Below are 25,105 nucleotides of genomic sequence, written 5' to 3' on the forward strand. Positions count from 1 at the left end.
AGTTCGTTTTCCATGGGTTCGGAGCCCACCCACACCTGTTCAGCCACCTCCTTTTGGCATGCTGACACCTGGCATTGGGGTGCCATGTGTGGGTGGGTGAAGTGTCGTGAGCCAGCTGTGCTTGCGGGTGCTTGAGGGTGCTTCCTGCTGTGTGGTCTGTTGCATGCTCTGTGTTCTCCTCTAAGTAGCTTGGCTGCCCGGGTCCTGGTGGTGGGTTGCATGGGATGTCCATGGGCTGTTGTAGGGCGGCGGTGTCGAAGGTGTGGTGGTCCTCTCCGGCATCACAGATGTGTTGTCTTCTGTGCTCTGCTGGAAGTGTTGTGTGCCCCTCTGCAATGTGAAGGGGAGATGCATGTTGACATTGTGTTGACATGTATGTTGGCGCATTGTTCTGGGTTACATGCAGAATGTATGACAATGTACATTGTGACTGTTTGGGAGGTGCTGAATACTGCTGCGCTGCGGGACAGTTTACATTTGGACTACATGACGGATGTGAGGTCGTACGCGAACATTTCCATTTCACAGTTTCCTGCTCTGTCAGATGTAGTAGGTATGATTCTGTGCATGTGCGGAGCCAGTTGTGTCCTCTGTTCTGCAGTGTCGGCTTTGCGCATTGTGCCACGTTGTCGTCAATGTGGGTGTGCTGTTCTTGCTATGTGTGTGTGCTGCAGTGTGCCAAGGGGATGAGGGACATGATCCAGGGTAATTGTGGGTGTGCAGGTTGCTACACCTCGTTGTGCCATTGTGCCCATCTCCCCCCATCCCCCCAGTCCCTGGTCGTTACTCACCCTGTTGATGTTGTGTCAGGTCCTCTTGAGCTGTGTCCGTACTCCCTACTCTTTGCACCTTCTCCACACTGATGACTGTGGCCTCGGTTTGCTCCAGCTCCTCCTGTGGCGCAGGACTGCCGCCTCCTGTCGCCGTTACAGCCTTCCTGTTGGCAGCGGGTTTGTGCCTGGTTTAAGTTGTCACATCATGCCAGTGCCTCTTGGTCTCCTCGATTGGCCTCCTCGGCACTCCGACTGCATTCCAGGTGGTCTATGTGGGGGTCAGTTGCTGGTAGTGTTCTGTCACCTTCGTGACGCTGATCTGGTTTTGCTGCGGACTGCACCCCGTCTTCCTCTCCCTCTTCTCCTCGGCCGTCTCCATCCCGTTGTTCCTTGCTGGTGGTCTGTGGGGGTTGTGGGGTTCGCGTTGGCCTCTGCGCTCGGTCAGGGTGCATCCATGTTGCTACGTGCTTTGGCTTGTTTCTGATGTGTTGTTTCTGTGGTTTTTATGGTGCATTTTCCCGCCAGACGCGTGGGATTTGCAAGCCTGTGGCTGGTTTTCACTACTTTTTTTTACCGTGATTGGCCTCATCGCATGATTTTTTCCATTTGTGTTTTGCATTTTTGCGGCGTGGCGTTGATTTTTGCGCAGCCATATAGGTAGCACCTATTACTCTGAAGCACTTGTAATCGAAGCCTTCGTGTTTTTTACACCTCTGTTAGTGTTCTGTCCCTGGCCAAATCCTTTGCTTGGCCTATTCTAGGTTAACCGACAAACTGTTCCTTACTGCTTCACTTTTGCCTTCCAGCCAGTTGCTCTGCACCATGGGATCACCTTGAGAAATCCACCACTTTAGGTTTCCCAAATCCCATCAAAGGTTTCTCGCAACTTTATTCCTGTGAAACCCTTTGGATAGCCCCTAATTCTGCCTTTGCTTTATTCTCTTGCTCACCACATCACTTCAAATAAGATTTTTAGGGGAATACTTTAATTTTTATGGGCTATTATTTTTTGTCTTCTGAGTGCTTATCTATACCACTCCTTTAATAAATATTTTCCAATTACTTTTTGGAGTTTTGTGATTATGTGCCTAATCCCCTACCCATAGCAAGTAACCACTACCCCAGGAAGGGGCGCAACTAGACCTGAACTTCGAAGGGGCTAAGACTCCCAGCCAGGGCAGCTTTAGCGTTGGTGGCGGTCGTTATGACAGTCTATTTTGGTACTCTCCTCCTCCATCTCCTCCTTCTCCATGAAGTCCCTCACTATCACTCTCCAATAGTGCACCTCATCTCTCCATAGCCCCTCTCTGACGTACATTTCATTTCTTTATAGTGCTACTCATAGTTCACTCACAATCAGTTCTGTGATCTGCATGGTACACATTCTGTGCAACAGTCTTCCTCCGCACTAGTTTACTATGAGCCAAAACTGCCACTAGACAAAATCCAGTAACACTTTGCATTTTGGTGTTTTTGAGACCCAACTGTAAAATGTAAAAAAAAAAAGCTGTGTGTCCCATAATAAAGCATCGTGGTGAATAGAAACCCAGGAATGCCTGAAGGTGTCCCACAATTCTCAATCCTATACCATACCCCAGAACCTCCGCCCTTGTCTCCCTCCTTGTGCCATCCCACATTCTCAGTACGCTCTCCCCTCTTGCACCTTCCACAATGTGAAGATGGAATTAAGTAGGCATCTAGTACCACGGAAAGAGCAGGTATTCTGTGGGTGATTTCGTAGAAATATGTAAATAATCATGAGTGTTGTGTAATTTGTATATGTGCAGAGTAAAAGGTGTGCTCATGTAGGTGCTGGGTGAAGGTGAATAGTGTGAGTGAGTGCAACGTGAGTGGGGCGAGTTTAGTGTGAAAAATGTGCAGATGTGAGTGTCAGGTGAGCTGCATGAATGCAATGTGAGACAAGGGCCCATGTGAGTGTCGGGTGAGAGGAGTGCATGCAGAGTGAGAGGAGTAAGTTCAGAATGGTGTGAGTGGTGTAAATGTAGGTGAGTGGTGTGCCTGTGTGTGGTGCATTATGAGCGGCGAAAGTGAAGGGTGATCTGTGAGAGTGACTGGTGAGTGCATGGTGTGAGAAGTTAATGCAGAGTGAGTGGTGTGTCCTTATGAGTTCTGGCAGACTATTGTCCCTGTGTGCTAGCAAGATGAACAGAACACCTGTATGAATGCAGGCTAAGAGGTTTGTCCATGTGAGTGCAGGGTGAGAGGAGGAAGTGCAGGGTGAATGCTGTGCTTGTTTACGGGGTGTGAGTGCAGGGTGAATGCTGTGCCCATCTGAGTGAAGATGTGAGTAAAGGGTGAGCTATGTGAGTGACAGAAGTGCCTATGTGAGTGCACAGTGAGCAATGTGACAGTGTGAGAGTAGGGTGAGAGGAGTGACTGCAGGGTGAGAGATGTGACATACAAATGTATGTGTCGGCGAAAGTGCAGAGTGGGAAGAATGAATGCATGGTGAGTCATGTGCTTGTTTGAGTGAGATTGCAAAGTGAGCAGTGAGAGTGACAGTTGAGCAATGTGTCACATGAGTGCTTGTGTAAGTGCAGGTTTAAAAGTGTGAGTGCAATGTTATCACTGTGAGTGCAGGGTTAGCGGTATGCTTATGAGAACGGCATGAGTTCATGGCGAGGGGCATAAGTGCAGTGTGGTTGCTGTGAGTGCAAGGTTAGTGGTGTGCTCATGTGAGTGCAGAGTAAAAGGAGGATGAGCAGTGTGAGTGTAGGGAAACAGCTGAGTGCAGTGTGAACGATGTGAGTATAGGGTGAGGAATGAAAGTGACAAGTGAGTGGAGTGTAATGTGCATGCAGTGTGAGTGCAGGGTAGGAGGAGGGTGAATGGCGTGAGTGCATGATGAGCAGTGTGAGTGCAGTGTGATTGCTGTGAGTGCTGGGTGAACATGGAAGTGAAGAGTGAGTGGTGAGAATGAGGAAGGAGTTGTCTCAATGCAGGATGTATATCCAGACACCTGGAGTAACTCTGCATTGTATTGAGGTCTGGCGTAGGGTTTCAGATATGTTAAACTATTGCTATTATGGCATCATTCAGGGATGGTGGGTGGAGGAAATAAATAATGTGCTGATCCTGCAACAAACATGCAGTCTCGTAATTAGGGTTGCCAGCATCACTGATATTTTGATGTCCCAGCCTGTACAAAAATAAACACAATCATCTAAAGCCAGTATTTGTAGCAGTTATCTGTGCATACTTCAAACAGCAAATATAAATGTGTGTTCTAGGGCTGCATTAATGATCCATGAGTAATAATTGCAGTTTATGTTTAATTAAACAAAGACATAAAAGTAATTTTACAAATGAATATGTACCATTTTATTTACAGCCCTATTTAGTTTCAAGGCGAGGCCTTTGCAGACTCTTTAAACAACAACATATGGCTGGTATTTTTCTTTTGGAAAGGTGGCATCCCGATTTGCGAGATGCCATTACACTAAATGTATTCTCCCACTGTGGTAGTAAAAATAAAATACTAAAGTAAGGAATAGCAAATAGGCAGAGTGGGTACCTAGAGGGTACTGGAACCAGTAAACAAAACAACCAAAGTCTCCTTAACCATTTCCAAAGGGATGTAAATGGTCTTTTAAGGACCTGTGAAAAACTTGGGTGTGGTGGAGATAAGAGTCCAGACCCTGCCCAGCTGAGCCCACAGCAGTTCAAGCTGCAGTAGCCCGGACTGACATACACAACAGGGGGTAGGGGGGGGAGGGGGGGGGGCTGAAGCCCTTTTAGCCCTGTGGGGTTTGAATGCCTGGTTCCAAGGCTGCATCCAAATCTCATGTGAATGTTGTCCACAATGGACTCTTGGCTTTGTTCAGACCGTGCCTTCACTTCTGTAATACACTGAGCAAAGCAAATGGACGAGTAAAGGGGGAGATGATCATAGGATCTAGCCTGCATCCAGATTCTTCACCCATCCCTCATTTGGATATAGTTTACTGTGCAGTATCTTTGATGGTGCTCTTCGGTGGATGAGCATTGGGCCTGGCCTTGTGCTAGGCCCAGACCCAGCAACCAGTCGCTTATTGGGCATAACGCATATCATGAGTCTATGGCTTTGCACAGCAAGAGCTGAGCATATTGTAAGTGTCATAGGAACATTTGCTTTCTGATACACCCAATACTTCTGAACTTCATTACAATATACTTGGCCTGAACATAGGATTTTTTATCAGAATATGCCCTTGTTCTGCACTTGGAACATCCTTTTATTCGTTTTTGAGGTATTTGTGATAGAGAAAGGATGTTTGGTGGGCAACCAGGGGTTCCTTTTATGTTTATTTGTTCCATTAATTCACAAATTATTCAGATATCTGAATCTGAAGAAGAGCAGTGTGTACAAAAACAGATAATCAAATCTGATTGGACATGGCATCTTTTGTTCTTTTCTTTCATTTCATATGCTGATTTTGTCCAGAGTCGTATATCCAAGAGATCTAATTGTCTGACCGTCAGTGGCGGCTGGTGACATTTGAAAATGGCGGGGCGTAAAAGTGCCCCATAACAAAGTCTCGTCAAAACGCACTCTCAAAACGACCCAACGGCCGAGCCCATCAGATGATGGTACGTAAACTCAAACTCCACTACACGCACCTTACACCCTCTGGCATCACTGCCACGTGTAGGCGCTGTGCCAAATCCGTACCTACACAAGGGGAGCATCCCCACGGCTCTCACACGATGCCCAATGCTCCCCCCGCAGGTTACACCACTATGAACATGCACTCTACCAACCATGCATAGCCAGCTGGGAAGCCTCTTCTAACCGGACCAGAACAGTGCTGCAGAGCCACACAAGTGCTGTGAAGCGCCATACAAATACTGAAAATTGAATGCGCTGAAGTAGAGCAGGCGGCAGTGCCTAGCAATGCGCCTTTACATCTACATAAAGATATGTATAGCATAGCGTGCAGAAAGCGTGGCCACTCTTCATCGTGTATGTACCTCACCCCATAAGTGCACAAGCAGCAGGTCCTCAGTATATGGAGACCCTGTGTCCTGTATGCAGACACCAGATCCTCAGCATGCAGCAGCCAAGTACTCATAATTCAGACACCAGATCCTCAGCATACAGTCGCCAAGTACTCATTATTCAGAGACCAGATCCTGAGCATAAGACTTCTAACACGTGCAGGAGACGGTCTTTTTCAATTCCAGAAGCACGAAAAACGACGATGCGAATTTACAACGCATACTTCTTCCACAGATGAACTCCGCCTTGGAACGTTGAAAAACGCGGGAAATGGTATCGGTTCTAAACCAAGAAGGAATGCATTTGACTAAAACCATTTTCGAAATACTACTTCACTACGTTTCTTGCAAAAAGCTTCCCATTAAAAAAAGGGTCTCCAGAAGTGAAGAAAGATGAAACGAAGCCGAAATAACGACCCTGGAAGTAGCCATGGGGAGCACCCCCATACGATGGGAGGAAACTGCAAGGGGTGCAAACAAACCAGGCTTGATAGATATTACGGCATGCAATCACCCCACCTGCGGGTGTGATAACTCCATCCAAGAAAAGAAACAGCCTCACTGGAGGAACAGACCTCTTCTGTCCTGGTGAACTACCCCACACATTCATTAATACATTCACATTTATTCAGACCATTACAAAACCATCTAGTCTAAGCTGTTTAATACCTTTTAGCTATATGAAAAAATCCCATATTTTTCACACCTTTATGTTTTACGCGTTTGAAAACAGCCTCCTGAATCTTGAAGCCGAAACATTGTACTCAGTTTCATCAATTAATTTCTGATTTTCCCATATTCGCATACACCCTATGAAGTTAAAATAAATAGCGAAATAGTTCGATTACAGTTGTCTAGGGCAGTTACGTTGTTTTGTCATCAGGTTAGCCAAGTGTGTGCATTGTGAACTTGTCCCACAACCGTTTCCCTTTACATAACTGGCTGATGCTCAGCTTTTCTGACACGAAGTATATACACACAAACATCCAAAAAAGCCCAGAATGAAGCACAACAGAATAAAACGGAAGAAAAAGGAAAGGACTATAACAATCCTCAAACCGCACCGATTATGACTCATGTACCCTAAAACCAAAATTAAAAAACACTTACCTGACCGCCTCTTCTCCTGGTCCGCGTTGGCGCCTCTCTGCCCCTTCAAACGGTCCGGAACACCACGTCCACGTGACGTGACGCAAGTGACTGCAACACGGCCCTCAGCCAATCCTGGCGCTGCAGCAGCGCCAGGATTGGCTGACGGCACCGCCTACTCCTCGCCCGCCGCCTGCCCATTAGGAGACCGAGGGGCTCCTAATGGGCATGCGCAAGGCAGCAAAAACACAAGTACGCATGACTGGGCACGGAGTAAAAATTAAGCTCCATGCCCACTCATGCGCACTTGTGCTGCCTTTCCCAAAGGCGTCTGACAATGATGTCAGTCAACATGACGCGGACCGCCCACGGTCCGACGTCATGCTGACTGACATTCACAGAGGAGGGAGCTAGGAGGGAGCTGCGGGCGCGGGCGCGGGCGGGGGGGCTACGCCCCCACGCCCCAATGGACGCACCGCGCCTGCTGACCGTTCTTGAAAATTTGTGTTAAGATCACCATTAAATGATTAAAGGGATTCATTGATATTTCCAAATCCAAACTGTACAAAACATTTTGAGAAATAAAGGGGCAGTGCCATGCATCCACTGGCCCTATGGACAATGTGGGGGATTATAGAGAAAGTAATGCTGTCTTTACAAATAGAAAACAAATTTAGTGCAGTATATATGGATCTGAAAACAAGACTCACAATTACCTACTTGATGATTTTGAGTCATACAGTACACCTGGATACCTGTGGATGAAGCTATAGAGGGAAATATCGGTAACACGTTTTATTGGTTTATGAGAGCAGTCTATCACATAAGGAGAATGTGGGGCAGTCACACTATCAAGGGATGTGCGTGAAAGAAAAATGCTTTATAGGTGCAGGTTCTGCTGTTCCAAAAGAGAATTATTAAATCTTGAAGCCCTCCATGTTTAAAAAAAATGTGCCTGGTGTTTCAGGACCAGAATTGTTGGGACTGGAGTGACTGTGGTACCTGGAATTGCCTGGAGTGGTATTCCAGCCAGTTAATGCCCCAGGTGGGTCCCCCGTTGAACTTATTTGGGTTAGAAGTGTGAGACTTATGGTTGCCGAGATTGATGTCCCTCTATACCAGGAGGGGCCATTATAGTGAGGGCGAGCACCCCAGAAGAGTCTGTGTCTGGATTGCGAGTAACTTGGCAACCCCATATGCCAGGAGGGGCTGCCGGTACCACTGTGGCCAAGTGTTCGGATCATGGCAGATGAGAGGATTACTGCCGTGACCAGTGGGTCAAGACCGAACACTGTGATCTGCATATGACTGATTCTCTGATGACTGCAAGAATGCAACAGAAGACGTTGCACCCAGTCTGCAGCTGGAGAATCCCCCCCACCCTGTTGGGGGAAGAGTGACCTACATTGTGTTTGCCGAGTGGGAGTAGATCCGATCCTGGAACGAGCAGGCATTGCTTCTCGGAGGACAGAGCCTGTGTCTGCAAGGTGATGCAGTGTGAACCACGTGCAGCCCGTCTTTGCCAAACAGGATCTGGGCTCAGGAGCGCCCGCAGAGAGGGCAATCACTGCACTTCTGAACGCTTCCATTCTGCCGGAATTGGTAAGACTGGAACTGGGCCTGTGGGGCCCAGTAGGGATTCACTGCTAATGATGCTGCAGCACCATAGATACTTTTGACTAATAACTAAGGAGTCAAAGGAGAACTCTTGAGAACGGCCTACTAGAAGGCATTCCCTGGATGCAACTGCCAGTGAATGGGGAATAATCCCAAAAACATGTTACAAGGAGGAGGGTGGTGCAGGGATTTGCTTGACAACTACTAGAGTCCTGACCTCAAGGAAAGTGTGTTGTTGCTTCTGGAATTCGTTAGTCCTTTGCATGTGTAGAGTTAGAAATAAAATACTTTTTTTTTCTTATCAAAGTAAGTATTGGACTGGACATTCAATTATTGTTTGTACTGTGGGCACTTTGAGTTATGAGCCGTGTTCACTTACCTGCATCTACACTCCCCCCCACCACCACCACCTGGGGGAGCCTTTGACTGCTCTTCGACAGCTACCACCGTGAGTCAAGTGCAGAAGAGGTACTTGGCCCAGTTGCTCAGGATCCATAGTAGGTCAGGCCCCAGGACATCAGGACTGTTGTGCCCAGTAGTTCATGCATGTCCCATGGCCCTCTGAAAGGGGTACTGACAATTGGCTATGCCAAAGCTTGCTTAAAAAGTGTTAACTGGTTAAAGGTTCGAAGTACAGGATCTCACAAGTCATTGGAGGGGGCGTTGCCTTGTGGCTGGAGCTGCTAACTTTGGTACTAGGGATCCCAATTCAAATCCTGACCTCAGCTCACCATTTGGTGATTCTGGGCAAAGAACGTAATCTCCCCATGCCTAAAAAGATATTTAATGTATTCTGGGTCACAAGTAAAGCACTCTCACATGCTTGTGTAAGATTTGTAGTATTTAAAGCTGCATAAAAATGGTGTTAATCTAAACCCTGCTGTCTCTCTATATGCCACACGTGTATTACAGGCCTCTTTCTAAAAAGCAGGGAATTTTATTCAATTTGTTTTGTGTGGTAGGACCTATCCATTTCAGTTAATTGTGCGCCAATGGATGAGCAAGATTGGTATTTGCGGGCCATACTCACTGACCATACTCACATTAGTGGATCTATGACTGCTTACTCAGTAAGCACCTCTACATCTGTGTCAAAAGACACATTTTCCTCATGAAACTGCATCTCTTGTCACCTGATCGGTGACCATGGCACTGACCAAGGCAAACAAGCATTGGCTGTGGTCTTTTTGCTTCTATTGCCATCATATAATATAAGGTCTTCTCAAATTTTCACACAACCTAGACAATTTCTCTATCAGCATTGCTCACTTAAGTAGAGTTTTCTGTAGATTTCAACACTGGATGTTAATACTGCATTATGAAACTACATTGGCAGGATTGCATAGAGGAAAACAAGCTCCTTGCAAATGACTAAGTGACTGATCCTGAATGCCCTGAAGTGTGATTTGGTGTTTATAATACCCTATAAAATCTAACAGTTCAGGTTAGGAATTGATTCGATAGCTTTCTTGTGTTTATCCCACCTCTCGAGCATTTTTGCATTACATTGCTGCTGATTGGATACATTTATCCTTCCGCTGCTCATACGACGGTGCTCTTTTATTCTTATTCTTTCTGTTTTCTATTGGAGAGGATGTCATTCCTTGCTCTCTTTTCCACTAGCTTCTTTCCCTCACATCCCCACCCCACCACTCTCTCTTCTGCTTTCAACACCCCGTCATTGCTCTCCTGTTGCTAGCCCTGTTTATATTGATTAATATAGGTGCAATTCAAGTGCTCGCCCTCATGCACTCCTACTAGTCCTCCACTTGTCTGTGGTTCTCTTATGCTTCTTTGCTCCTCAACCCCTGGCATTTTACATTTTCTCATTTTTTTCCCCAAGGGCCTGGCAGCTCCAAAGTGTCATCGGACTACTCACTTACTATTTTCAAGCTGCTAAGTAACTTAGGGGCTGATTAGAAGGGCGGGCAGAAGTAACCCTATTGGGAATCGGGACCACCTGACAGGCTGTCGGCGGTCCCAACTTAGGCATTACAAAGCGACCGCCATGGTGGCGGTCGCAATGCCTATACTTTGTATTGCAGTGGGTGCTGCTCGCTGCAGCACCCGCCGCAATGCAAAATAGGGACACTGCACATATCCCTGCACTACGTGGCAGACACCATGCGGTGCCTGCCACATGGTGCAGGGGCATGTAGTGGGGGCACGATAGGTGCCCTCCCAGTGCCCACATCAGAGGGCCAGGGCGTAAGGGAGGCCTGCTACGTGCCCCCAATGTCCCTTTCTGCCAGCCCTTTCTGGCGGGTTAACTGCCATGAAAATGCAGGTGGAAAGGGACATTGTGATCCCTACGGCGGTGCCTGGCAGGCACCGCCACTATGGTAGGAACTACAACCCCCTCTGCCGCACCTGTGGGCTTAAGGAGCCCATCAGATGTCTGGCAGTCCGTCTTGCCGACCGCCACCCATCCGCCCGCTTTTGTAATATGGGGGGCGGATACCATTGGTACGATGGCAGTGGGAGTGCCACCGTCATCATAATCAGGCACTTTGTTTTTACTTTTTATTTGCCGTTACAATTTGACCATACACCCAGTTGGAATGATAAATGAAAAATGCCAAAATGCTCTTGGTGGAACATACATACCCGTGCTGTCATCTTGAAATGTTTCTTTCTTTATCAGTAAACCAATTTCAAGATGGGGACCCATGCATCCAAATATATGTGCATGAGCCGCCACACACTTTTTGCCTTTTTGGAAATAGCTTATGGCATTACAAACAGCACCGGCAAAGCCAATAGCTCATCCTTTTTAATGCAAGACCTTTTGACTTTGCCAATGCTTATTTACATCTTGGTTTCACAGCCTGCACCAGGCTTGGCATTAGTTGTTCAGGTTATGCTCCCAAGCAGTGAATCTGTTGCTCATAATTTTAAAGTTGAAACTTTATAAGCGTAATTTATTTATATAAACCATGAAGCAAATAATATTTATAATTTCTAAACTGTGTTTAAAAATGCTAGGGAACACATGTCACGTCTGTGGTTATATAAAGGAGTAATAAAGGGAACAATTAATTAATTTGGCGCAGGACTTGGGAGTCACAGATGGAGTAATTGGCTGCAGAAGATAGATTTTGAATCTACTTCCGCAGCACATAATATTTAAATGAGTGACACTGTCTGTCTAGACGGAGGTATTTGCTGTTATGCCCTCTTCTGTTCGTTGCTGTTCTCTCTATGCAAAGATGGCAGCCTCTGTTGGAATCCAACCAATGACAGCGCATCCTACGGAAGGTGAAACTCATCCCAACCACATTTTCAAATCTTTGAATCTAGACCATCCCACCTGTACCGAAAGGTCACTAATAACAAACACAATAACTCGGCAGTTACTAGGGCACAAGTGCTAAAAAAAGACGTGGGGGGACTCTCCAAGTTAGTTAGTATCACAAGAAGTGACATCACGGCGCGTGGCATTGCAGGAAGTGGCATCACAGGAAGTGACATCACAGCATGTGACAGGTTCCTTTACCCAAGGATTGACAAACTAACTTTGCTGCCAGCCTACCCCACCAGGTGTAATATTCCATGTGCAGCACATTTCCATGTAGATGTGATTGCTTGAGCTGTCTGGTGGTTAACACATTTGATGGAAAGATCTTTTTTTAGTCCTAGTTTTGACTTAAAGTAGCATACAGGGTTAATGCGCCTCCTGCAAAGCACTTCATATAACATGCAGATGGCAGATTTTATTATGTAGATAGGTAAGTAGGTTACTGCTTTGAACACAAATATCCTTTTGTTACATGCAGTTGCATTGTAATCCTTCTAGTATAGCACAGTGAGCTATGAAGGATGATAAGTGACTCCTACACCAAGTAACCCTCATTGTCTTATGTAACACATCCTGTACAAAAATTTACAAACTTGTGTGATTTATTGACAATATAATATGTATGTTTGCTGTAAATTGATCTGGCACCCTACACTGGGATGAATAGCTCTGTAAAACAAATAAAAAAATACTGGTATTTAAAGTGTTATTTTGCACTGGGACAGAGTAACGCATCTGACATTCTTACAGTGCATGAATATTTATTATATATGGGGGTCCGGAACAAAGTCAAAATCGTGCCTATTTTATGCGCCTTTGAAGTCTTAACAAGCTGTTGCTTTTGTTTTCCTTCCTCTGCACTTACATTTAGGTGTGAGGCTACAGGCAGCCCCCAGCCTGGATACTCTGACAAAGAAGGCCAAATGGGCCCTTACGTTCGGCCTTTGTAAGGGCCCAGCTGGAGACTCAAATAACAAACCCCCCCTTCCCGTCTGCACGTTGCTGCTCGGAAGGAAAGCAGATAACGAGCAGGCACTGCTGAATGAATCCCGGTATCTCAAACTTACACCGTACGAGTTCAGTTTAGAGTGGGGCTCAACATCTTGGCAGGGTGGATGGCGTCCACCCACGTGTACCCCCGATTCGAGCCCTGGCAGTTACCAATCCTCCCATAATCAACCAGCATGGAATTGCTGTGCCGTACACCTGGATTCCATAGCAGGTCTGTCCAATGAGTAAACCAAGGATGGGGGCAGTATAGCCCCTGGATTTAGGGCCTGATTTATATTTCAGCGGACTGAATATCCATCACCGTTGGGATGGAGTAACCCGTCCACAGAAATATAAATCAGGTCCTAAGACTAGATGTGGTATAATGGCGAGAGCTGCCAACTTTAGAACTGGAAACCCGGTTCCAGTCCTGGCATTGGCTCAACCGCCTATGATTCTGTGCAAATAACTTACTCAATAAACAGCAAGAAAAAAACCCGATATATATATTACCTACTGGCAGTCGCCAGTAGGTAGTTATAGTTAGGACCTATTCTCCATAGGAAATCTGCAACATTCTATTTGGAATAACTTTGGCGCCAGTTGACGAATGTTCACGAAATTTTCAAAACTGGTGGGGCACTCCGGTTCGCTCTTATCCTGAAAGTCTCGGGGTGATTCGTCAAGCGGGGGCTGAGAAAAAAGGAGGGTCCCAAAACGTGTTTTCCCCATGCAATTTTCCATAGGGACCTTTAATCGCAGCTACAGCCCGAACTGCTGAACGGAATTACACCAGATTTGACAGAAAGGTACACCTTGGTTCAGAGTCGTGCCTTTTGGTTAAATGGTGTAAATCCGTTCAGTAGTTCCAGAGAAAATCAAAATTGAAATCACATATATATCTATGGCCGCGGTGGATCCGCGCACCCTAAGCGCACCCTGCCGAGCACGAGCTGTATGCTAATTGGCTGTCAACACTCCAAACCGAGGTAGAACCGAGGCACAAGAAAGCAGAAAAAAAACCTCACAAAACGCAAAAAGGGGGCAGGGTAGAAACACTCTGACCCCCTAGGCCTGCTCAGGGGGTCCCCAGGGCCAAATAAAGCATTTTTTAAAAAGAAAATCGGTGAGATGCGCGCACCCAGCGCGAATTTTGGCCAAAATGTTTTAAAAAATGAAGCGCTGGCTCCCGCGCTTCGTTGGTAATTAGCCCCCGGGTGGACAAGTCCTGGGGGCATGATAAAAAAAAGTCGGGGGGGCCCAATCCCCCCCATACTGCCCCGGGGACCGCCACCCCAGGGGCAAAGCATTAATAGTTGCAGGGGGGCACACGGCCCCGGGGACCACCACCCCCTGGGGCTTATCAATGTAATGATGGGGGGCCTCTAAGCCCCCCCTAGCCTTGGGGACCGCCACCCCGGGGCTTTATTGCAGAGAGGTGTAAAAAAGGGGCACGGCCTCAGAACACTCCTCTGCAATGCAGCTCTCTGGCCCATACTGGAGGTACCTGGTGGGCTAGTTGGCCCCTAGGGACCCTCGGGATTGAGGAGGAATTAATTTTCCAACTTAAAACGCGCCACAGGGCGTGTTTGCAGACATGTCACCTCAGGCCCCGCCCCCTTCCTTCACCATTGTGCAAACGCGCCCTGTGGTGCGTTTTAAGCTGAGGAATTAATTCTTCTTGAATCCTGAGGGTCCCTGGGGGCCAACTAGCCCACCAGGTACCTCCAGTATGTGCCAGGGAGCTGCGTTGCAGAGAGGTGTTCAGAGGCCACGCCCCTTTTTACACATCTCTACAACACAGCTCTGTGGAGCTTACTGGAGGTACCTAGTGGGCTAGTTGGCCCCCAGGGACCCTCAAGATTGAAGAGGACTTAATCTCCCAACTTAAAACAGACACAGGGCGCATTTCCACAGTGGTGAAGGGATGGGATGGTGTAGGAAAGTGGCTCTAAATATACTGGATCAAAGTAAAATCAGCCGAACTACGAATTCCGATTTACTCACCTGTTATCAGGAGAGACCTCAGTGCTGCATCTTTGAGCCCAGTACTGATCCTGAAAAGTAATTCAAACCGTACCTACCAGTAACTTGAATTTCCTTCCATAGGCTAACATTGACTGGTTTCACTTGGAAATTCTTCTAAGTGTAGAGTTTTGGAACTTACAAATATTCCTCTAAAATCAGCCGAACTATGAATTCTGATTTACTCATCTGTTATCAGGAGAGACCTCAGTGCTGCATCTTTGAGCCCAGTACTGATCCTGAATAGTAATTCTAACCGTATTTACCAGTAACTTGAATTTCCTTCCATAGGATATTATTGCCTGCTTTTGGCTGAAAAAGTTTCTAAGTGTCGATTTTAGAAACTTACAAATATTCTATAAAAATCGTGCCAACGATAAAAACGTAATTACTTGCCTGTTTTAGATAGAGGTCCCAGTGCTGAACCTAGGAGTCCAGCACTGGATTACAAAAGTAACGTGAACATACTTTACCTGCAAATTGAATTTCCTTCCATAGGATAACATTGGTAATTCCAACTGAAAAAAAAATTAAGAAAATAATATAAATATATTAAAATAAAAATATAAACAAAAAAAATTCAGTTTCAATATTTTAAAAAACCTTTTTTTCTATTTATATTTAAAATATATAATGTAATTAAAAAAAAAGTAAAAATAAACAGTTAAAAAACTGTAGAAAATCAGTATAAAAAATACATATAACTATTATTACATTTAAAAATTATCATTTAAAAAACCTTCAAAATTCACTGAAAAAACCATAGGTTTCAGACATGGTATAGTTAGGAATTAGCATTTAAAAAACCTTAGAAATTCACTGAAAAAAACATGGGTTTCAGGGCTGTTATAGTTAGCTGGACATTTCACTCGTACAAAACCATTGAAATTCCTCCGTTATAGTTAGTTCTGCTAACTATAACTCATGCGCCCGCAATCCACTGCTGATGATGTCACATATTACATCATTCATGACATGGTCAGTGACATCACTGATGACATCTCAAATGACATCACTGATGACATCACTGATGTCATCATCCAGTGAATGTGGTTTGGTTCATTATTTAAATATGAATTATATGTATAGCAATCTGCATTGAAGAATGAGTGGATATATAAATATCTGGATAGAGGATTTAGTAGCAGTGTGATTGGCTGTTTACTTGACTAATTTATAGTGTCTCACTAAATATATTGGATAGTGACTAAACTGTGTGAATATCTGTATCACTTTGTCAGTTGTTGTGTAAACTGCTGCACCAGTTGGTTACTAGCTACGTGAAAGTCTATATTAGTTATTGATTAGTTAACTGAGTATTTGTATGGGAGAGTGAATGTGTGTGTGGTTCGTGGGGGGGTGTGACTGTCCAAAGATGTATGTATAGTTCATTCTGTAGGTATATGAGGTTAAGACAACATGTTATAACAGTTGTTTGGGTGAGTGAATATCTTTATGGGTGTGGTGATGAGCAAATATATCTCTCAATGGTACATGTCCAACAAACTAGAAAAATAAAAGACAGTGTATGTGACAGTTGTTGTATATAAATAAGTTTACATAAGACTCGGTGATTGTATGAGTGACTGTTTGGATAACTATACTTGTAATAGTGATTTTATAACACACTAAGAATGAGTTACTATCTATATGAATAAATGAAGTGGTGTTTGTATAAGTGTGTAGCTGAGTAAATGTAAGTATTATCCATGGTTTGCACAAGTGACTAGGATGACTGCATAAGTGAATAGGATGTGTGATGGTGCGTAATGTCGATATAGGTGTATAAGTATATTTGATAGTGTTCTATTGATCATTGACAGCATGTATGAGTGAATCTATAGGTAAGTGATTAGATGTGTGTGTAGATCTAGGAATCACTGAGTGGGTTTTTAGAAACTTGTATTGGTGTGTCAATGGATTCAAATATGGTACTCTGTATTTTACAGTGAGTGATGAAAGGTTATAATACTGTATGATGAGGCGTATCTGATTGTCACGTGGATGATGTCATCAGTGATGTCATCAGTGATGTCATTTGAGATGTCATCAGTGATGTCATCAGTGATGTCACTGACCATGTCATGAATGATATAATATGTGACATCATCAGTAGTGGATTGCGGGCGCGCGAGTTATAGTTAGCAGAACTAACTATAACGGAGGAATTTCAATGGTTTTGTATGAGTGAAATGTCCAGCTAACTATAACAGCCCTGAAACCTATGGTTTTTTCAGTGTATATATATAGACACTGTTTTAGTTTGCACATACCTGCCATGGTGTATTGGAATGCACAGTCTCACATGGATCTCGATTATTATCGACCTACGCTTGATTCATGAAGTCTCCCACATTTCCCTTGTGAGTAGGGGCGTAACGCAGGCCCTGGCAGTTGAGGAGTCCCTCAAACCTTCAGGGAGCCCTCAAATACTTCAGGTGGGGCCTTCAGCCCCAGGAATAATCGATATCTGCGAAATATGGGACACGCAGGAGGCCCTCGCCTTCCGCAGCTTCGAAAGTGGTTGGTTGGATGTTGGGAATCCTTTGCTTGCAACTGAAGATGTTGCTTTCCCTGTAAAAAGCTACATGTTTGCATCCTGGAGGTACTTAGCAGAAAGTTCATAAGATAATAACTTTGCCACTTCGCATACTCTTTACTAAATAAAGCTGACGCGATTCAGTTCGCACCCACAAGGTTGCAAACGCTCACGGGTGCAGATTTTCGAATTTTGGGGATACCCAAACGGTCCACAATAGTTTTGTGAATTCCTGCTTACATGCATGTGGAGGGCTTTCTGCATGCGTGGGTAAAATGAGAACGGAAAAGGGCCTCATTAGCTCTAATGCATGTATTTTCTCCTCCATGTAAACGGCCACGCTGCCTCCAATTTTTGGTGGCCCTCCCCACCCCTTGGTGGGAGTAATTTTTGACTATGTACAGCCTGGGAATTTGTGGAAGCATTTGTGAATACACACAGATATGTTCGTTTAAGAGAACCCATACATTATCCACGGGAATTGCCACACTGTAATGCCCACCCTCTACCCAGGCCAGGGAGTGTATTTACTCCCAGGAAAATCTTTGCATGACTTCATATTTTAAACGTGCAAAACCAGTCTTAGCGAATTCCAATATTCTTTTTATAGTCACAGAAAAGGCTATTTAAGAGTGTAAACTGAAGTTACACGTAGAATGATTTTGAGAATCGAGCTCAGAGTATCATCTGCATCTTCTCTTTTTGTGAAAGCAATCATTTTTTGCTGATTGATATTTTGTATTGAAGCACTTTTCCCCCATCTAGAAGCGGAGCAAGGATGCCATGGGCCCTGGTGTAAGCAAGGGAAATGGCTGTTTTGACAACCATCGGGCTAGTGAAATACAGTAATAAACAGATTCAAAGGACCCCTCAGGAGTGGACTTTGGCCCCGGTGCCACTGCACCCGCTGCACCAATGGTAGCTACGCCCCTAGCCCCATCTAGTGTACCAGTGCACACATTTCCTATTCACCGGCAATGCTACACCACATTCACTGTCCTGGGCGTAATTTTCTGTAATTGCTCTCCAATTCCACGTTTAGCTCTGCATATGGTACCTGGTAATTATTTTATAATTACAGAGATGCATTATCGGAAAAGCTATGCCGTGGTAACTTTATGCTTCCATAATGGTCCATAGAGAATTTGCGTGCTCCATACATTTTAAGCAATGTATATACTTGTTGAAATTAAGCTTGCAATTTGAAAACGTGATAAAATATCTTCGCCAAATGCAGCTACCAAAGAATGCAGCAAAATGTCAGAGCTGATGACCGCATAATTTGCTTTGGAAACAAATGACAGCAGTGAACTATGTATAGAGACGGCAGCTATCTTACGTGACACTTTTCTCTGCAACAGACCCCCTTTTACAGGAAATGTAAGCAAGCCAGGCATCATGTGAGCACTGGTGCATGAACCTGTTTAGTTGGCTGGCAAACCCAGACACCTGCTGCACAGATTTCCAGAAGCAAACACTGAACCCTTGTGCATTCTAACAGAGGGACGTTATACCTCATGGAGCCATTACTCAGTGCTATAATAGACGTAATGTGCTGGTGCCTTTTCAGGACAGCGCCGTAGTACGCAGCACATGTATGGTGGGAAGAACAGCATGTGAATGAGTGGCTGAGAGAACAGGCGAATGTGCTTCAGCTTCAGTAGTGGCACAAACACAGTACAAATCAAAACCGAGACATCGGAGGATTAAAGTAATAACCTGTGAATGAATGCCCATGTGACAGTAAAGAGGAAACACGAAAAACAAATGCATGCTCCTAAAAAGAACAAGCATTGGCAAAGCCAACAGATGTCGGCTCTAATTGGACGAGCTATTGGTTTTGCCAAATACTTTGAGCTTCCATCATCATCACGCATGAACACACATTGCCAGCGATCTATCAATGGGTTTTCTAATAAAGAAAATCCTTTCCAAGATACCTCCAATGCTTGCAGGTTTCACATTCAGAACTGGTACAACAGCCACTTAATGAATGCATAACAAGCATGCACAATGAATACGTTTGAGTAAAAAAACATACTAGTGAGTAAAAATGCCCGGTTTCTTACCGGTAATATTCATTACTCTGAGTCCGTGTCTTCCACTTCACAGTCCTTAGGTATGACTTTATCTCCATTCATGCAGAACCTAATCACCAAATTTGACTTTTCCTTCCCAATCCGAGATGGTCCGCATACCAAGGTGTATAAGTAATTTCCTGAGAAGGACTTCCTGACATAACAAAGCACAGAAAGAAATCAGTTGAACAACAGGGGAGGCGGGGGGAACTCAGGACTTGGACGAGGAAGACATGGACTCAGAGTAATTAATATTACCAGTAAGTAACCAGGCATTACGTCCTCGTCCATCTTCCTCTCACAGTCCTTACGTATGCGCACGTACCCAAGTCGAGAAACTGATTTCGACCAATACACCATGAAAAAGCAAAACAAGGGACATCAAACAAATGCCGAAAGAATACGACACTGCTGGAGAACCTGCGGGACACAAAATAGCAGCACCAAATCCGAGGGCACATCACCACGTAGATGTAAACGGGAGCAGGACACAAACTCGAGGGGCAGCACCCAAGCGGAAGCAATGCTAATGTTTGTGAAAGAAAGCTCCAGCAAACGCTGCCCAGGAGGCCGCAACACCCCCGGAGACCACCCAGGAAAAGACACTGGGACACGAAGGCTAGCCAAGGCAGAGCATGGAGAAAATCCAGGGAAAAAAAACAAGGATCAGACACAGGAGACAGACAAAAGGTAGGCAAAACAACACCAGAGACCAAAGGCAAAGAGGACAGGCAGGGAGAAAAGCCAGATGAGGACGAAGAACCACAACATCTGGAAAACCAAAGCAATGGAGGGGAGGACAAATAATGCACCAACTCCCCAACCCGCCTCTTAGTAAAAAAGGTCACCAGAACAGCTGTGGTCAAAAGAAGTCCAAGGTGGCTGACCCCAAAAAGCTCAAACGGAGCATCCCAGAAGACCAGCAGAACACGAGGCAAGCCCTAAAGCTGCAACGGGGAACAAACAACAGAACAAGACGGAACGCTATCGAAGACCCATGGACAGGAAAAGCAGGGATAAAGCACCATGGAAAGACACATGGAACCATCAGAAGCAAGACCCAGCACCATTAGGGCAAGTCCCACCACTGTTTGAAAGACTCCCGCAAAACAATCAGTAAACACCATTGACCCAAATCAGAGTCCTCTTAGGCCATATGTAGGGGCATACATATGGGAAACAATGGACCAAAAGGTGGACCAGTAGAACCCATAAAAGCTAGCTAGGAAAGCATCTGCCACACTGGAAAACAGCGGAACGGGGGGCGGGCGGAACGCCACCCCAGCCAGAAAAAAACAGAAAATGCAAGGGCCCCCTACAAAACCAGGATCCCCTACACACCAAGAAGGCTATAGCATGGTGTCACGTAAAATTACATGCCCCCCCCTCCCCCCCCCCCAAGGAAGGCCAAAGCAAACAGCAAAATCAAAAACTAGTCAGACTCGCCCAGACACAGAGAAGAGGAGGCGCCCACCATCGTCCACCAGAAGAGCAGAGAAGAGAAAAAGCAAGCAGGAACCAGCCCATGCACCCAGGACTACAACCGAAGCACAGAGGGCTGAAATCTAGCACCTGAGCCAAGCAAAGAAGCGAGACCACCAGGACAGGGAGGTGGCCAGAGCCAGCCACCGCCACCTGAGCCAGCCCCCCAAATCGCCAAGCAGAGTGGCAGCATCAGTGAAAAAACCTGCCCAAGTACCAAGCAGAAACCTCAAACGGGGAAACAAAATAGCAGCGCACAGCCCAAAAATGTCCCACAAGCCCTCCCCATGGAAGGTGACAACACAGGTAGGCAAGCCATAGGATTCCCCGCCCAGGCACCATAGCACCCAAAACCTGGAGAACAGGGGCACAGCCACCCAGCAGATGGCCCAATCGCTACAGCAGAAGGCAAGGCAAGAAATACACCCCAGGACTCAGCACCCAACCAAGCCAACAACCCCCAGAGAGCCAGCAGGCAAACAGCACCTGGAGGGCACAGGCAGGCATCAAACCCCCGTTACAGAGGGGACAGCAACCCAGAAGGCCTGCCCCCTTAGCAGGCGCCTCTGGCCAACAAAGAAAAGGAAACCAGAAAGTGGCACAAGAAAGCAGACACCCGAATGCCACGGGAAAAACCATCAGGGTGTTAGGGCAATGCAGACAACAAACGCGACCCCGTATGCCTGCAACCACGGAGGGCCGGAAAGGGTGACAGCACAGAGAGGGGACATGAGCCTAACCAATGCTGGGATCGCGCACACCCACAACCATGGGGCTGAGGCACCAACAAAAGCAATGAGTTGGGTGACACACACGGAAAGCAGGCATCTTAACTATCACAAAGAAGCGAGGTCAGCACAGCCCTGCAACAGAACGGCCCAAGCCCCAAAGAGACGGCTGGTTGGAGAAAAACCGGCAGCGAAACAAACCGGCCAGAAACCCAGGAGTCTCTGCTCCTGCCTGGAACCAGTGGCAGGCGGAAGTGCCAGAACGGCATGCCCAGCACACCAGCAGCAACATGTTCAGCGAAATAAGCACAAAAAGAGCCCCACAGAGTAATGCCCCAGTGCCCCGCACCCAAGAACATAGGGGCCCAACAGAGACAAGAGCAACACAGTGAAACACAAACCCTCAAAGAAAATGAGTAAAGAACACTCACTGAATGCCACCGAGTTCGTCACAGATAGCCCAGCACACCACAGACTGTGACCCTGCATACCCAGCACAGGAGCATGATCACCATAAAGACAGACATTGCAAAAGCAGGCCTGAAAAACAAACAGGAAAAGAAAAGAACAAAACACACCTGATGCTAAGATGGCAATCGGCTGCAGAATGAAGAAGACACGAAGTCCTTCCCAAGAAGTGATGGACGTTTACACGTTGGTATGGGGGCCATCTTGGATTGGGAAGGAAATGTCAAATTTGGTGATTAGGTTCTGCATGAATGGAGATAAATTCATACATAAGGACTGTGAGAACAAGATGGAGGAGGAGGTAATGCACCCTTACTAATATTAAAACCTATGGAGTTTACAGAGTGAAAACGATGGTATTAACTAAGGTTTGCCTGCAATGTAACTTCAGCAACTGTCCAGCATGGGCATGAAGCAGACAGTGGTGGTGTGTCTGCAGTAGGTGACGTCAGGGGCCAAGCACTAACAGCCCAATCTGGGGAGAATGGGTTATATAAATCCCATAATTCGTTCAGTTTTACTGCCATGTGCTGTTGAGTAATTACCAGTAGCTGAGATTAATTCAAGCATTTTACCAGTTGCTTCTTTGTTTATTTCAGTGTAATGCCCTCAATGTGACAGTTATGACTAGGTGGGTCCAATCTCACTGTGCTACTGAAAACAAATTGCACCAGAATGAAGAGGCTCAAATAGGCCAAAGCCAGTCTTGGGTTGCTTGTGTTCTAGTTCAGAGAGAACTTGCCTTCGGTGTTTGGACTGGACTGTTCCTATTGGAGCAGGATCAAGACTGATTTGCATATGGCTGATTCTAATCTGAGATGTCATGCTGGGCAATATAATGATGGCCTGGGATGCGGCGTTGAGTAATTACCAAGCTAGAGCTTAATTCAAGCAATCCATAATCACTGCTTTTCTGTTTTTTGTTTACTTCTGTGTTGTCAGGCAGGCACTAAGTATACTCTTAACCTCTTAACCTGGAGAGCTTCCCCTGTAGTCCAAGGCAATTTTGTTTTGCTTGTAACATCAATAAGCGTGCAAGGCATCATTACATTGAAAGTGAAATGAGGCAACTGTCTCATTTCACTTTTACTGCATCGGTGTTGGCATATCTCAGCCCCCTGAGGGCCGATTTGCTTGGGGGAAGGTGTTGTTGAATGGTGAGAATCTCCCCTTTTTAATGATATGTCTCCCTAGAGCACGGGTCATCAAACTGGGGGGTGGCCTAGGGGGGCCTCAAGTGATCCAAGAGGGGTGCCAGGTTCTGGCTAAAAGAAGTATTATGCTGATAACAGTGCTTTGTTTTCAGTAGAAAAAATGAGTGGCAGTAAGCCGCTCTGTAATGGGCCATCACTAATATCTTTGCCATTCATATCCTGGCTGGTAGAAGGTGTCAAAAGGGAAGGGACTCCAAATATTCTTCAGAACCCCATTTCTAAAAATCACTTTTACACCTTAGTAAGGCCTTCCTAGGCAGAATAGTATGTTTGGCAATCATATATTTGATTGCATTTTTAAAACGGTAATAGAACTTAACTGGAATGTTTAAATAAGTCTAGTAATATTTCAACATTGGTAGTTTACTAGAATAATTGTGAAAAATTTGGAGAAGGGGGCTGATAATTTTTTCTTTCCACTGGGGGGAGTGCGGGCACTGCCCTAGAGGATACCTGCTTGGAGATCACCACAGGAGGGTGATGTGAAGCAGGGATCCACCCACTATGCACCTGGGATTACTATCAGAGGGGTAGCAGCCCCCATTGCAAAGGGCTAGTGCCTCCCCTCCTCCAAGGCAAAACAGACTTTCTTCCCCCCCAGGGAGCAGGCAGGAGGTCTGGGCCCAGACAGCCCACTAGACACCAGGGAATCCATTTATTGCAAAGCTGAGGGGTGGGGATGGGCTACATATCAGGCCGAGCCCCCACTCCCAAATATCACTGCCCCCAGGGGTGATGTTTGGGTTTTACCCCCCCCCCCCAATCTGCCCCTAGGGGTACAGAAAGTCAACCAGTCTCTAGGGAATCAATTAGCTAGCAAAAGGTAAAGTGTGGGGTTGGCCTTCCAACACATCAGGCTGAGACCCCACCTCTGAAAATTCCAGTCTTTCTGCCCCATGTGGTGTTTTTGAAGTGTTTTAACCCCAATCTGCCCCCATGAGGGCGGAAAGCTCATTAGATCCCAGGTAATAGTATTTGTTAGCATATATTGAGGGGTGGATGCAGCCCTCCCACATGAGGCAGAGCTCCCACCCCCAAAAAATGCCCTAAAAGTATTTATGCACCGGAGTGGAAATCTCCACATGGTAAGGTATGGGAGAAACTAAAAAAGTTTATATACCCCCTCCCCCCAAAACAATAATTTTTTGTGTTATATATTCATGTAAATTCAGTTACATTACATTTTTCTGAACTTTAAATTAAGAGTATAAATTTCCATCTAACGACAAAATAATTTATTATTAATTATTAACAGTGATGTATAGATATCAATAAAAGTTATTTTAGTTAATGTATTGTTACATTATTGTTGAGTTATTTTTTCAGCCAAAATATGTTATTAAATTATTTTAAAATTAAATAATAATATGTACTATTTCTACATATTGTTTTACCAATCTTTTAGAATTATTTAATCAATCAATGAAAATAATCTTTATTTGGTGACTTAAAACCATACAAGATACACTCAGTAAACATGTATATTAAATTATTTAAAAATTAAATAATAATATGTGCTATTTCTACATATTTTTTTACCAATCATTTAGATTTACTTAATCAATCAATCAAAATAATCTTTATTCGGTAACTTAAAACCATAAACGATACATTCAGTAAACATGTTGAAAAGTATAATACATAACTACATGATCAATCTGAAAAAAAGAAGTTTTGTTAAAATCTTTAAAAGAACATGTCATCATAAATAAAAATAAAAACAATGCTTTCATAAAAACAAAGACAACCGTCACTTACAATCCATAACGGAGTGACTCTAACTTCTTTCTGACTCTGATTGCACCT

The sequence above is a fragment of the Triturus cristatus genome, chromosome 2_2 (genome assembly GCF_964204655.1).
Source record: "Triturus cristatus chromosome 2_2, aTriCri1.1, whole genome shotgun sequence".
NCBI lineage: Eukaryota > Metazoa > Chordata > Amphibia > Caudata > Salamandridae > Triturus > Triturus cristatus.